Source organism: Cavia porcellus, unplaced genomic scaffold (genome assembly GCF_034190915.1).
Source record: "Cavia porcellus strain 051 isolate PalLab524CR breed Dunkin Hartley unplaced genomic scaffold, mCavPor4.1 scaffold_14, whole genome shotgun sequence".
Classification (NCBI taxonomy): Eukaryota; Metazoa; Chordata; class Mammalia; order Rodentia; family Caviidae; genus Cavia; species Cavia porcellus.
Window position 1 is genome coordinate 741021 of NW_026947497.1, and position 12468 is coordinate 753488.

The following is a 12468-nucleotide window of genomic DNA, read 5'->3' on the forward strand; positions in this document are numbered from 1 at the left end:
GCTTCTAGTGAATTTTTTTAAAAAGTTCATATTTTTCAACGTGAAAAATGTTGTCTTACCTCATAGGATGCCATACCCAAGTCTGACACATAAAGAAAGTGTATTTCCTTGTTTTACAGGAAATAGTAACCTTGTAATATTAGATGATCTGAAAATTATAGTTGCTGATATATAGTGACTGCTTATTTCTCTCTTACATAATATGTAGTAACAGGATGTAAAAGAAATATAAATGATATGAAATCTTTAAATTTTCTTCAAAATGCATTTAATGAAAACATTTATATAACATTATTGATTTCATAATCTAGTATTAGAACAATGATGCAATAATTACAGAACAGCTATCAGTGACACATTTTTACCACACAGCTGAAATATACCCTAAATTAGACGTTGATGATTTCCTCAGGACAATGTACATCTACATTGTGATAAAATTAAAGGTATTGCTATAAAACTATAAATACATTGCATACACACTCCTCACTTATAAAATTGTACCATTGTGTTTTTTTATGTATATGTCAATTATTTAATCTAAAATTTCACACTTGTGGTCCTGTGACTACAGCCATTTGCCCATTGATTTTCACAGTTTGCTACATGTAGTTTATCTTTTCCTACAATTATACTTATGGTAACATGAAGGTATCACGCATGGTTAGAAATACTTTTTTATGAATTAACCATATCAAGCTGCACTATTTTTTATTTATTTATTTACAGAAAAGATACTGGTAGACAATTCTGGCTTGCCGCACCAGGAGGTCAGTGTGTGGGTAAATGAGAATGCAGAGAGAAGCAGAGCACTAATGAATGAAAACTGATCACAGTCAGCTGTTGTTCATTTCAATCCTCTGCCAAGTTTTGACAACTCTACCTTCTTCAGTTTTGGTGTTCAGGTATATTTTCTTTGATCTCTTCTTTTTTAAATCAATGATTATGGTCCTTCCTTTAAGGAACCAGAGCTCTGTAACTTCATTTGTGCTGGTGGGGTTCTCAGAATACCCACACATCCAGGCACCTCTCTTCCTAGTGTTCCTCACCATCTACTTAGTCACTCTGCTGGGGAACCTTGGCATACTCTTTGTCATAGGATCAATCCCAAACTTCACACACCTATGTACTTTTTCCTCAGCCACCTTTCCTTCTTAGATATTTGCTATTCCAGTGTGTTTACACCCAAACTCCTAGAGATCTTAATTGTTGATGAAAGAATAATCTCCTTCAAGGGATGCATGACGCAATTTTTCTTCATTTGCACATTTGTGATTACAGAGATGTTTATGCTGGCAGTGATGGCCTATGACAGGTTTGTGGCTGTCTGTAACCCCCTGCTCTACACAGCCGCTATGTCTCCTAAGCTCTGTGCTCTTTTGGTAGCAGGGACTTATACGTGGGGTGGACTGTATTCCTCAATACTTACATATTCCCTTTTGCTATTAACTTACTGCAACACTAAAGTCATCAATCATTTTGGCTGTGAATATTCTGCCATTGTATCTGTCTCATGTTCAGACTCCTCCTTCAGTCAGATGACATGTCTAATAATTTCTATACTGAGTGAAGCTTGCAGCCTCCTGATCATCCTTGCTTCCTATGTGGTCATAGTTGTGACTATCGTCAGGATGCCCTCCAAGGGTGGACTCCGAAAAGCCTTCTCTACTTGCACCTCCCACCTGACTGCCATCAGCATCTTCCATGGCATCATCCTCCTTCTCTACTGTGTGCCCAGCTCCAAGAGCTCCTGGCTCCTGGTCAAAGTGTCCACTGCCCTGTATACAGTCCTAATCCCCATGCTGAATCCCCTCATCTACAGCCTCAGGAACAAGGATGTGAAAGAGACTGTCAGGAGGCTGATCAGCTCTAAACTAAATCCCCATTAACAGTAAATTTTAAAAAGTTTTCTTTCACTCTTAAAAATTTAATTTTACATCTATTACTTATAAGTGAATAAATGTTTATGTTTAAATTAATTAAATATTGAACTTAGCAATGCGTTGTCAGTTTTTGGAATACTATACTGTTTTATTTGGTTTTATTCAAACATAATTCACCTTATCCATTGCATTAGTGGATTTTCTGACAGCAAATCTGCTTCAGTGTATTGGAAATGAGATTTTAAAAGAAGAAATCTGTACATACAAACTTCCTTTGCATATCGTGGCTTTATTTTAAATTTTGACAATGAAAGTCCTGCCAACACAGGTGATAGCTTCTTTAGCAAAGCCATACTGAAGTCTGCAGATCTCTACAGTTCACCAAGTTCTCTCAAAGACATCTGTTTTCCATGTGCACAGTGCAGTTCAAGTGCCATGATGACTTTGAATACACATTATAAAAATGTTTTCTGTCTCGTAGCAAACAACTGGTAAAAATATTAGCAATAAAGGCTGTTACTTTCAGGGATCATTTCTATAATATGTTACTATTGTGTTAAAGATTCAACATTGTTCTCACTGTTCTGTTTTTTTCCAATTAATTGTTTTTTTTTATTCAGTGTTCTGGTTTGATTGATTTTATTGCTTTGTTTTTCATTTGATTTTGCTATGTCTGATGGAATAAACAACTATTGTGAAATAGCAAGAAATACTATAGTAGCCATTGTTGATTTCCTATTATCATGCTACGAAGTTCTGTACCAGTTTCAGTGCTTTGTTTTGACTGGCTTTATTCTTTTTTGTTTTATTGGGTTTCATTATCTTTCAAATAAAAAAATGAAGAATAGCAGATTTTGATGTGCTTTGCTTGCTATGAATGTAACATGTCACATTTAAGTAAATTGTCTTGAAATTCTGTTGATACCAAGAAAAAATTTCAACCCAGTTCTAAAAATGTTTATATCTGTTATTTACCCATGCAAAACAATAATTGTTATGTTGTACCCTTGATCATGCACTATATTTATCTACCTCTTATCTGTGAGTAGCATCCACTTTTACTTAGTATCTTAATATTTTAAGTGACATATTGTTCCCTAATGTCTCACAAATGCCCATCTTTAAATCATGTTGTTCAGAACTCTGAAACAGACCTCTGCTCTCTGAACCATCATTATAAATCGACCACTAGTAATTAATGCATAATTGACATATTGCTTTTTAAAAAGCAAAAAGGATAACAATAACAAAATTTATAAATTACAAAATGGCAAAGAATGTATAGGTTACTCTCTATGGGTAATGAGCCTGAGATTTCATCCACAAGTGAGAAATGCGCTCCACACAGGAACACCCAGGCCTGGCAAGACCTAGCTCAGGCAGCAGTAGCTTTAAACCTGGCTTTGTGTGGGTCTTATCTTCTCCAGCCGATTGTTCAGGACAGCGTGTTGGGGTACACAGCAGGGCTCATTTGCTGGAGTCTGCACTATAGGATAGCTGTGATTCTTTAAGTTAAGAAGAAAAAAATCTTCAAACTGGGTTTCACTATGCAGTTAATTCTGGCCTTTAACTGACTTGTAGTGCAGGTCGTTTCAACCTCACAGCAATCCTCCTGCCTCAGCCTCTCTAGTGCTGTTATGACAGGTGTGCACCACCATGATTGGCCAAGAATTATCTTTTGACAGAAGCATTTGAAAACAAAACTTTGCACTCTGAGGTACTTGGTTCTGTTCCTACTGAGGCCTCTTGCTTTGCCCTCTTGCAGGTGGAGAGTGTGAGTGCTTCTGATCCCAAGCCTGGAGAGGCACAGCCTGAACCCAAAAAATCTCAGACTGTGGGAAGCAGTCAGCTACCAATGGGACAAAAGGGGAGAAAAGAACAACAATGGAGTGGAACAAACGGGCTTACAAATCCTGCTTTCAAGAAGAGACCCCAGAAACCCTCTCGTGCCGTTCGTGACACTCAACAGTACCTTCAGTTTTTAATCTCAGAGAACAAGGACTTATGAGAGGGAAACTGTCAAGAATGGAGACAGAGGAGTGCGGCAGACATCTGAAATGAATGAAGCTGATCATGAGAAAGCATCATTGCTCAGTAAATTAGAATACAAAGGACTCTTCATATGGTCCACCCCTGTAATGCCAGTGCTGTGGAGGCTGAGGCAGAAGGATCATGGCAGTGCACTCAAGGCCACTTGGGTTGCATAAGAAAATCCTGTCTAAAAATGGCAATAATAAAATAGAATTTTAAGTACAAAAATATGAAGAGCCAAAATAAAGGGGTTATGAAAACACTGAAAATGAAAACTCTGAAAACTCTGCATTGGTTGTGCATAAAAAAGGTACAAGAAAGAATCATCAAGGAAGATACAGACCTCACAGTATCACTAAAAGATTTCTAATCTGAAGATCACATTAGTAAGAAGACTGAAGAATTAAGTTCTTCAAAGATTTTATCGCATGATGACAGTTCTTCAATAGGCTGGAAGATGATGTTCATAAAGTGCTTATTAGAATAAAATATAAAAACAGCCTACTGAATATAATGGAACAGATAACTGTCCAAGTCATGCACGCAAGGCCTTGGTTCTTGAAGATGAAGAACTAACTGAAGGACCAGAGTTGGAAGTTGAAAGGAAACGTGTATATAAAGATAGATAACTATACTACTAATCTCCATTAGTTGATCACAAAGGACAGTTCTGTGCTTTCATTGTTCACTTTTTCTTCCCTCAATCTTGTAACCTAAGCAACTGCTTTTGGGATAACAGTACATAATGTACTAAGTAGTGTTAATTTACTACTATTGTTTTTGAAATTCTGTATCATTTCTATGTTTTTTATTTGTATTTTGCTTTTTAAAATAAAACTATGTGATCACTCAGTGGAAGGCAAAGTATGGAGAAGTGAAGGTAAGAACTGCACAGTTACTGGAAAGGCTTCAGGAAGGTGGAATGAAAGATGGAGTGGGAGCACTTCTGCTAGCAGATGAGACACAGGGGAAGGAGCAGGAGCTGACGCGTAGCTGACTTCACTGCATCAGAGCAAGAAAGATCTGCAGTGAGAGCATTACAACAGAATCCTCCAAATACCAGCGTGGCAGGAGAGCAAAAAGAACCTCAGAATCGGGCTAGTGCACCTTTGAAGTCAACACAAAAATTACACTTTCAGGTTTTTTTAGAAATGTAGATACTTAACCTTATGCAGCTACTATACTATTTAGTTTTGTTGAAGCAACAGTAAGCAACTAGCTAATAGTCTATACTTTTGTGGGGTTTTTTGGCCTAAAAGTAAAAAGGAAAAATGTACAATTTCAGTATAATTTAATGATTATTGTTTACTATTCATACTTTTTATCATTTTAGTTTTTATCATTCAATAAAACTACATTATTATTCAAAAAATAGAAATAAAAATAAGGTGGTAATCATATTTGTGTAATACCTACCATATCGTTGGTGGGTAAACTAAACATAGGGTTAATGTTTACAAATATTTATAATATAATAACTAATTCAATTGTATAATTGTTTCCAAAAGTCCATAAAGTCTATTTTGGTCTATTAGTGTTTTTCTATACATTTTTTATAAGTAGAAGTAGTTTAAAACTGCTTCATTTCTGGACTTTTAGTAAATTATTTTAAAATTTAAGGGAGTTTTCTTCTGAGGACTCATTGGTTCCCTAAGGACTCCCAAGTGACGTGGCCCCCATGACTGGAAAAACAGCCTCTGGCCACACGGGCTTCCCTTTTCCTCAGGATGAATCACCCTTTTGCTTCCCTTGGCATCCTGTTAAGGCCTCTCCAGAATGAAAATGTGTATAATTAAATTCCCTGTCCTGAAGAGGAGATTATTTAAAGTCTTTTGTAAAACTTAATGCATCTATATGAAACTAAAATTCTCAATGTTGAAAACAATTAACTTTCCCTAAAATATTCACCTGTTCTTAACAACATTATAAAGCTGACATGAGAAGAAGGATTTTATGTTTTATCAATACTTTTTTTTTTTGTTTCTGCTATTACAATTTTCATTACTTAGGGAACTTTTTTAAGGTCTTTTTTAAGGTTGATACAAGAGTTGGTCTGCTGTAAATTCTAAGTGAAATTGTTCAATAATTTTAAAGGATTGGTTTTAAATGCCGATTAAATGAACTTTTTTTGGATTACTGAACAGTACATATACAACTATGTCTAAAGCTAAACACTGAAGCTCATAGGCTGTATAACTGATCTTCATCTAAATGCTGAAGTTAAAGTTACAGACAGTATTACATACAAACGCAAAGATCAAAGGGTTAAATCATATGATTGTGTTGAAATGACATAAAGTCATGTCTTAAAGCCTCAATTCAGTAGAAATATAATTCAAGAATTAAAGTCAAGTAAATTTTAAAACCGTGTATTTCTTAAAATGTAATTTGGGAGAGTTTTACAACTGCAAATTTTACACAATACATTCACCAATATTATAGCTGCCTCATAATATACTTTTTAGTATGTGCACTGAGATTCAATGGGTGGTAACCTATTAGAATGACTTGCAAAGCACTGATAGCACACATTAGATGTGTATGTGGTATGGTCCAAAGTATCCACAAAGCAGAAAAAAGGAGAAAATCCAGATTGAAAAAAAGCGTGTGTGTTATTTCTGAGTTCTGGAAAGTTCAATAATTTAAAATACAGTGAGCAAAGCCAGACCATGTTTCTAAAGAAACAGATGATCAACCTTGTTATGGTTGATACATTGTTGCAAATTGAGAACTTTAGAAGTTTACCCTGGAGACTCAGCAGGAACCAGGGTTTCTTCTTTATCAACGTCCTCATTCTGAGCAAAGGAGAGCAGGGGGATTTTGTGAGGACAACACACTTCTTGAAGAGGAGGGAGTACGGCCTGTGTACATTACAAGCCAGAGCAAAGGCTTGTTTCCTTCCCTTTTGCTCTGGTTGTTCCTTTTGCTCTAGCTGCTGCCTTGAAGTGTTGCCCCAGTGCCATGCCACCTGTCTTGGAGCCAGCTGATTATTGACCGAAACCTCGAAAAACTGTAAGTTAAATAAACCTTTTTCTTCCTTCATTTTGGGTGGGGTATTTTGTCCCAGAAATGAGAGAAAAGTAACTGAGACAAATCCTTAAAAATTGTCTATATTTTAAAAATGTAAAATTACATTTTAAATTGGGATAAAGCTATTTTCTATCAATTATCTGATTCTTCTTGTAGTAAACACCCCAAGAGTCTTTGGGTTTGACTCCCCAAAGTCAAGCATTTAGGTGCTAACCACAGGACACGATGTTTAAATTCGCTTTCTAAGTACAGTACCCTTGAGATTATCTAGGTTCAGAATTGTTGTTTATATTGAGAAAAATTTAATATTATTGGCACCTTTTGCAGAATATGTTTTGAATAAACTTCTCATTGCCTAATTACAAGGGAAGCAATTTTATGAGCAGTGCTACAATTTTAAGAAATATCTATAAATAATTTCATTTGCAATTAAAGTAACTTTCAATAAGAGATGGGAAAGGGGTGTGTGTTATGATAAGTTATCTATAAGTAATTTATTTTAATTCAGATATGGAAAATTATGAAACCATAAATATATGAATATTTTTGTAAAGGAATATTTCTTTGAGGTTAGTCACAACTGTATCCATCTTATTCATCTAAGAATAGAAATATGTAGTGCTGAGCCCCTGTCTGTATTTTTAAGAAACTTGATGTGATTTTATCTTTGAATTTCATGTGTTTAATTTAAAGTTGTTAATCCCCTTTAGGGATCTTAAGACAGTACTGATTTTTGATTGCCAGTTTTTAAAATGTGTTGGAGAATATTGTAAAGTATAAAACTAGAAGGAATGCTTGGTGAAATAAATGTTTCTAGTTCTTTAAAAATGGAAAGCCAGTTTTTCCAGCACCATTTATTAATGAGGCTGTCTTTTGTCCAGTGAAAATATTTGGCTCCTTGGTCAAAGATAAGTTGACTAAGTGTGTCTAGAATTGTTTCTTTATCTTGTAATCTATTGTATTGATTGTTCAGTCTATTTTTTTGTCAGTACTGTGTTGTTTTAATCCTAATAACTTTGTGGAATAATTTTGGATTGAGCTATTGTGATGGTCCTTGCCTTGTCTTTGTTGTTCTAAGTCTCTTCTTGTTCTAAGTGAGTTTCAGATTGTTTTTTTCTTATTCTGTGTGATATACTATTAGAATTTTGATCATGATTGCATTAAATCTGTATCACAGTTTTGAAAGATGACAATTTTCACTATTTTGCTTTTTCCTACCCAAAAATAAAATATATCTTTCTGAGTTCTGCTATCCTCTTTGATTTCTTTTTTCATCATACTGTAGATCTCCATGTAGAAATATTTTCCTTCATTATATTGATCACTAGTTATTTAAATTTGGGAGGATGCTATTGTGAAAAGTGCTGTTTCCTTAATTTCTTTCTCAGTGAGTTTGTCATTTGTGTACAGAAAAGCTATTAGTACTGACTTTGTATCCACTGTTACTGAATGCAATTATTTATCTACAAGTCTTTGATGGAGTTTCTGAAGACTTCTATATGTACTATCATGCTATCTGCCAATAATGATAATTTTAATTCTTCTTTTCCTATATTTATTACTTTTATTTTTTTCTCTTATCTAATTTCTCTGGCTGCTATTTCCAAAATTATATGAAATGGGAGTAATTACAGTGGACATACTTGCAAGTTATCAGTTTTTGTTCATTTAGCATGGCAATTGTTGTGCCATACGTGGATTTTATAAAGCACACCTGTTCCACTTTTCTCTAGAGTTTCTACAGTGAATGAGTGTTGAACTTTGGCAAGTGCTTTTCCTGTATCTATTGAAATGATCAAATGGTTTTATTCTTGGCTATGTTAATATAATGTATTATATTTACAAATTTGCATGTGTTGAACCATCCTGTATCCCTTGGATGAATCCTACTTAGTCATAGTGTATAATCTTGATGAGTTGCTTCATTCCATTTATCAGTATATTAGTGAGGACTTTTTTGTTCATGTTAAGGAGGAAGATGGACCTGTAGCTCCCTTTTTTCATTGAGTCTTTCTCTGTTTTAGTAGCAGGGTAATGCTTGTTAATATGAATGAACTTGGGAATACTCTTTCCCTTTCAAACTTATTGAAGAATTGTTATTTAGCCCTTCTCTAAATTTCTTGTACAATTCAGCAGCAAATCCATCAGGACCTGCATTTTTTGTTGGTAAGTTTTTAATTGTGTTGTGTTTCCTTTTGACATGAAGTAGAAACTGTTTTCTCATTATCATGTTATCTATTTTTATTTTTTTTCTTTATTTGTATTCTCTCATATAAGAACACCAATGTGACACTTAAACTGTGTGCTTGATTCATTCTCCGTGATATTATGCACTTTGGGTGCATTGCTTTCCTATGTATGACTCAAATTTATACTTCTTTTTAAAGATTTATACTGTAGTTTTCATTGTATAAGTCTTTCATTTCCTTTGTTAGGTTAATTCTTAAGTATTTAAGTTTTCTTCATGACAGTGAGAATGCTATTTCTTCCCAGAATTTTTTGTAGGTTCATTATTAGAATAGAGCAACATTACTGATTTTATGTGCTGATATTATTTTGCAGAAGTGCTGAATTTGATTACTAATTCTAGGAATCTTTGATGAAGTATCTTGATTCTCTATATAAATAATCATGTCAGTTACAAATGATGACAGATTGACCCCTTCTTTCCCATGCATTTTCCTTTTATTTCTCTTTTATCTGTTTTCTTTGACTAATGTTTCAAGTATTGTGTTGAACAGTAATGGTTATAGTGAACATTCTTGTTTTTGGGAGTTCTCCTTATCCTTCTGTTTCAGTGTCTCAAAGATTAATAAAGTCCATATTGATTAATTTATATGTCTGCATAATTTTTGTAGTTTTTTGCCACTGCTTTCTTCTTTTGTCACACTAATGTGATAATATGCATGGAAATGTTTGATTCCTTCTATTTACTTAAACCTATTTTATGAAATAATATGCAGTCTATTTTGAAGAAAGTTCCTTGTACTACTGACAACAATGTGTATTCTGTTGTTGGGTGGAATACTCTGTGGATATCTATTAAGCCCATTTGTACCAAGGACTCAATCAAGATCATATTCAACTCTGTATCTCCTTTTTGGGTTTCTGTCTAGTTGATCTATTTATGACAGTGAGATATTAAGTTCCATCTCTAATTCTGTTGCTATTTATCTGATCTTGTATGTCCAGTAGTGTTAAAAGAGATTTTCCATTGTTTGAATCATATATAAATTTATATCTCCCATTTTTGAATTGTACTCTTAACCAATATATAGTGCCATTTGCAGCTTCCTATCAATTTTAACTTTATATTAGTTTTTTCTAATAATAGACTAGCTGCAACTACTTTTTTGGGCTACTTTTGTTCTCAATGGAAAGTGAAACCACAGTCTCTCACTACCACAAATTATGCAGTCAATTTTGCCACATTTGGGGAAATCACAGGTTTTAGCATATCCAATGAAACAATGAATAAGACTTACCCTGGGAAAACCACCTTTAGTATCATGGTATCTCCGCTGCCAGGTAAAACTGGGCTATTATTGAATGGAATATTTTTCTATCCTTTGATTTTTAGTCTGTAAATGTCTTTTGGGATGAAATATGTTTCTTGTATATAGCATATTGTTCAGTTCCATGTTTTAATCCAATCTGGCAATTTGTGGTTTTGGAATAGAAAGTTGAAATTATTCATATGGAGAGTGATTACTTAAAGATACTTACATATTCCTTTTATATTATTTTTTCTGTTATTGAGTCTTTTATTTTCCTTCTACTTAACTGCTTGACCTGTCTGATGTGTTCCTGCCATGAGAATTTTGGCAATGTTGGCTTCACCTGTCTTGGCAGATATCCTTGAGAATATTTTGAGTGATGGTATCGTGGTCAGAATTTTCTTAAGGTGTTTTTTTCATGGAAATACTTTATTTTTCTACAATTTTTAAATGATAGTTTAACAACACATGTCAGTATGGGTTGGAAGCTGTTTTATTTTAAAGTTTGAAACAGTCCATTACAAGTTTTTCTGGACTTTTTGCACTTAATGGAAAGTTTGCTCTCATTTTAGTGGGTTAACCTTGGTAAGTCCATGGTCTCTAACATGTTTTAGGATCATGCTCTTATTCTGGAATTCTGAAATTTGATTATGCTTTGTCAAGAAAAATACTTTTTTCTGATCATAGCTGTTTGGGATTTATTTGCCTTGCTTCTCTATATGTTAAATTCTTTCTCCATATTTGCAAAGTTTTCTGCTGTTATTTCTGAAAACACATCTTTTATACCACTTGTGCTATCTTGGGTTTTCATTAATTCTAATTAAACTTAGTTATTCCATCATCTATAAGGTGTAGGATCAATTTTTCATATTCTTTTGTTTTTTGAAGGTATTTATCATGTGTATGATCTCTAGCATTGACCTTATCTTCCAGTTCAAATACCCTGTCCTAATACTAATCAGTTTTGCTCATACTTATAAGAGAACAGAAATTTTAATCCCTTTAATTTCTTTTAAACCTTTTCATGGAATGTTTCTTTGCAAATGTGGTCATCCATGTTTGGATCAATTTGTTTAACTCATCTATCTTTTTAAGGTCATTTATCACTTTATACATCCATTATCTATCAAATTATGTTATTTTGAGCTTATGGAGCATCTTACTAATCAGCTTCTCTCTCTCTCTCTCTCTCTCTCTCTCTCTCTCTCTCTCTCACAGCTCTAATTTCTTCACACACACACACACACATATATATATATATATATATATATATATATATATATATATATAATGTTATATAATACTGACTTTCTTGGCTTTTAACTTTCTCACCATTGATTGCACATAAAATTTCATGTGAGTTGCAGGATTTTGGAGGCATTTTTTCTAATTTTTTATTGCTTATGTTTGCTTGTTTTGTACTAAGGTTGGCAAGTTAATTAAAGTTAAAAGACTGTTGCCAGTGTAGTGAATCCTTTAGTTAGTTTCTGTTCTGTTTTATAGTGGTTGACTTTGAGCAGTTAGCTTTAGGCCTTTTGCTCTGTCCAAAGATCCAACCTCATGCATTAATTTGGGATGAGGGGTTGCTGCAAAATTCACCCAGCATCCAGTTCTCTGAAAATAAACTGTGGCATTTTTAATGAGACAAAAACAATATATTGGCCTGTAAAAATCAATTATGACCACAACTATTTTCCCATAACAATAGTAACAAAATCAGCAATAATAGACATAGTATACAATAAATTGTAGGCATACAATAAATGTTTTCTAAATGCAACACTCACCACCATTATCAATATCAAAATGTTCAACAATAGTAACAGAGTTAGCTAATTATCTTGCTGTCATAAGTTGCTGAGAAAAAAATACATCAGAGAGCAAAATTTAGAACTAATCCTGATTGAATGATTAATAAAGCTCAATAATAGTACTAGTAAATGGATAACTACAGAGTAATAAATCTTAATGAAAACAGAAAATATAGAGTGAGTTGGTAACAGAAGAATAAAAGAAGTAAAATTTTA

The 12468-nt window shown here is 33.7% G+C and overlaps 1 non-coding gene and 2 pseudogenes across 1 annotated transcript; 2 read left to right on the forward strand and 1 right to left on the reverse strand.

Moving 5' to 3' along the window:
• Nucleotides 1-945: 945 nt before the first annotated feature.
• LOC100725649 (olfactory receptor 1165-like) lies at nt 946-1889 on the forward strand (annotated as a pseudogene).
• A 1289-nt stretch (nt 1890-3178) lies between these two features.
• On the forward strand, nt 3179-4911 carry LOC100725916 (G kinase-anchoring protein 1-like; annotated as a pseudogene).
• A 5404-nt stretch (nt 4912-10315) lies between these two features.
• Nucleotides 10316-10480, reverse strand: LOC111756286 (U1 spliceosomal RNA). Its single transcript, XR_002790781.2, has one exon. It is a non-coding gene; the product is annotated as a U1 spliceosomal RNA (small nuclear RNA).
• Nucleotides 10481-12468: the final 1988 nt, after the last annotated feature.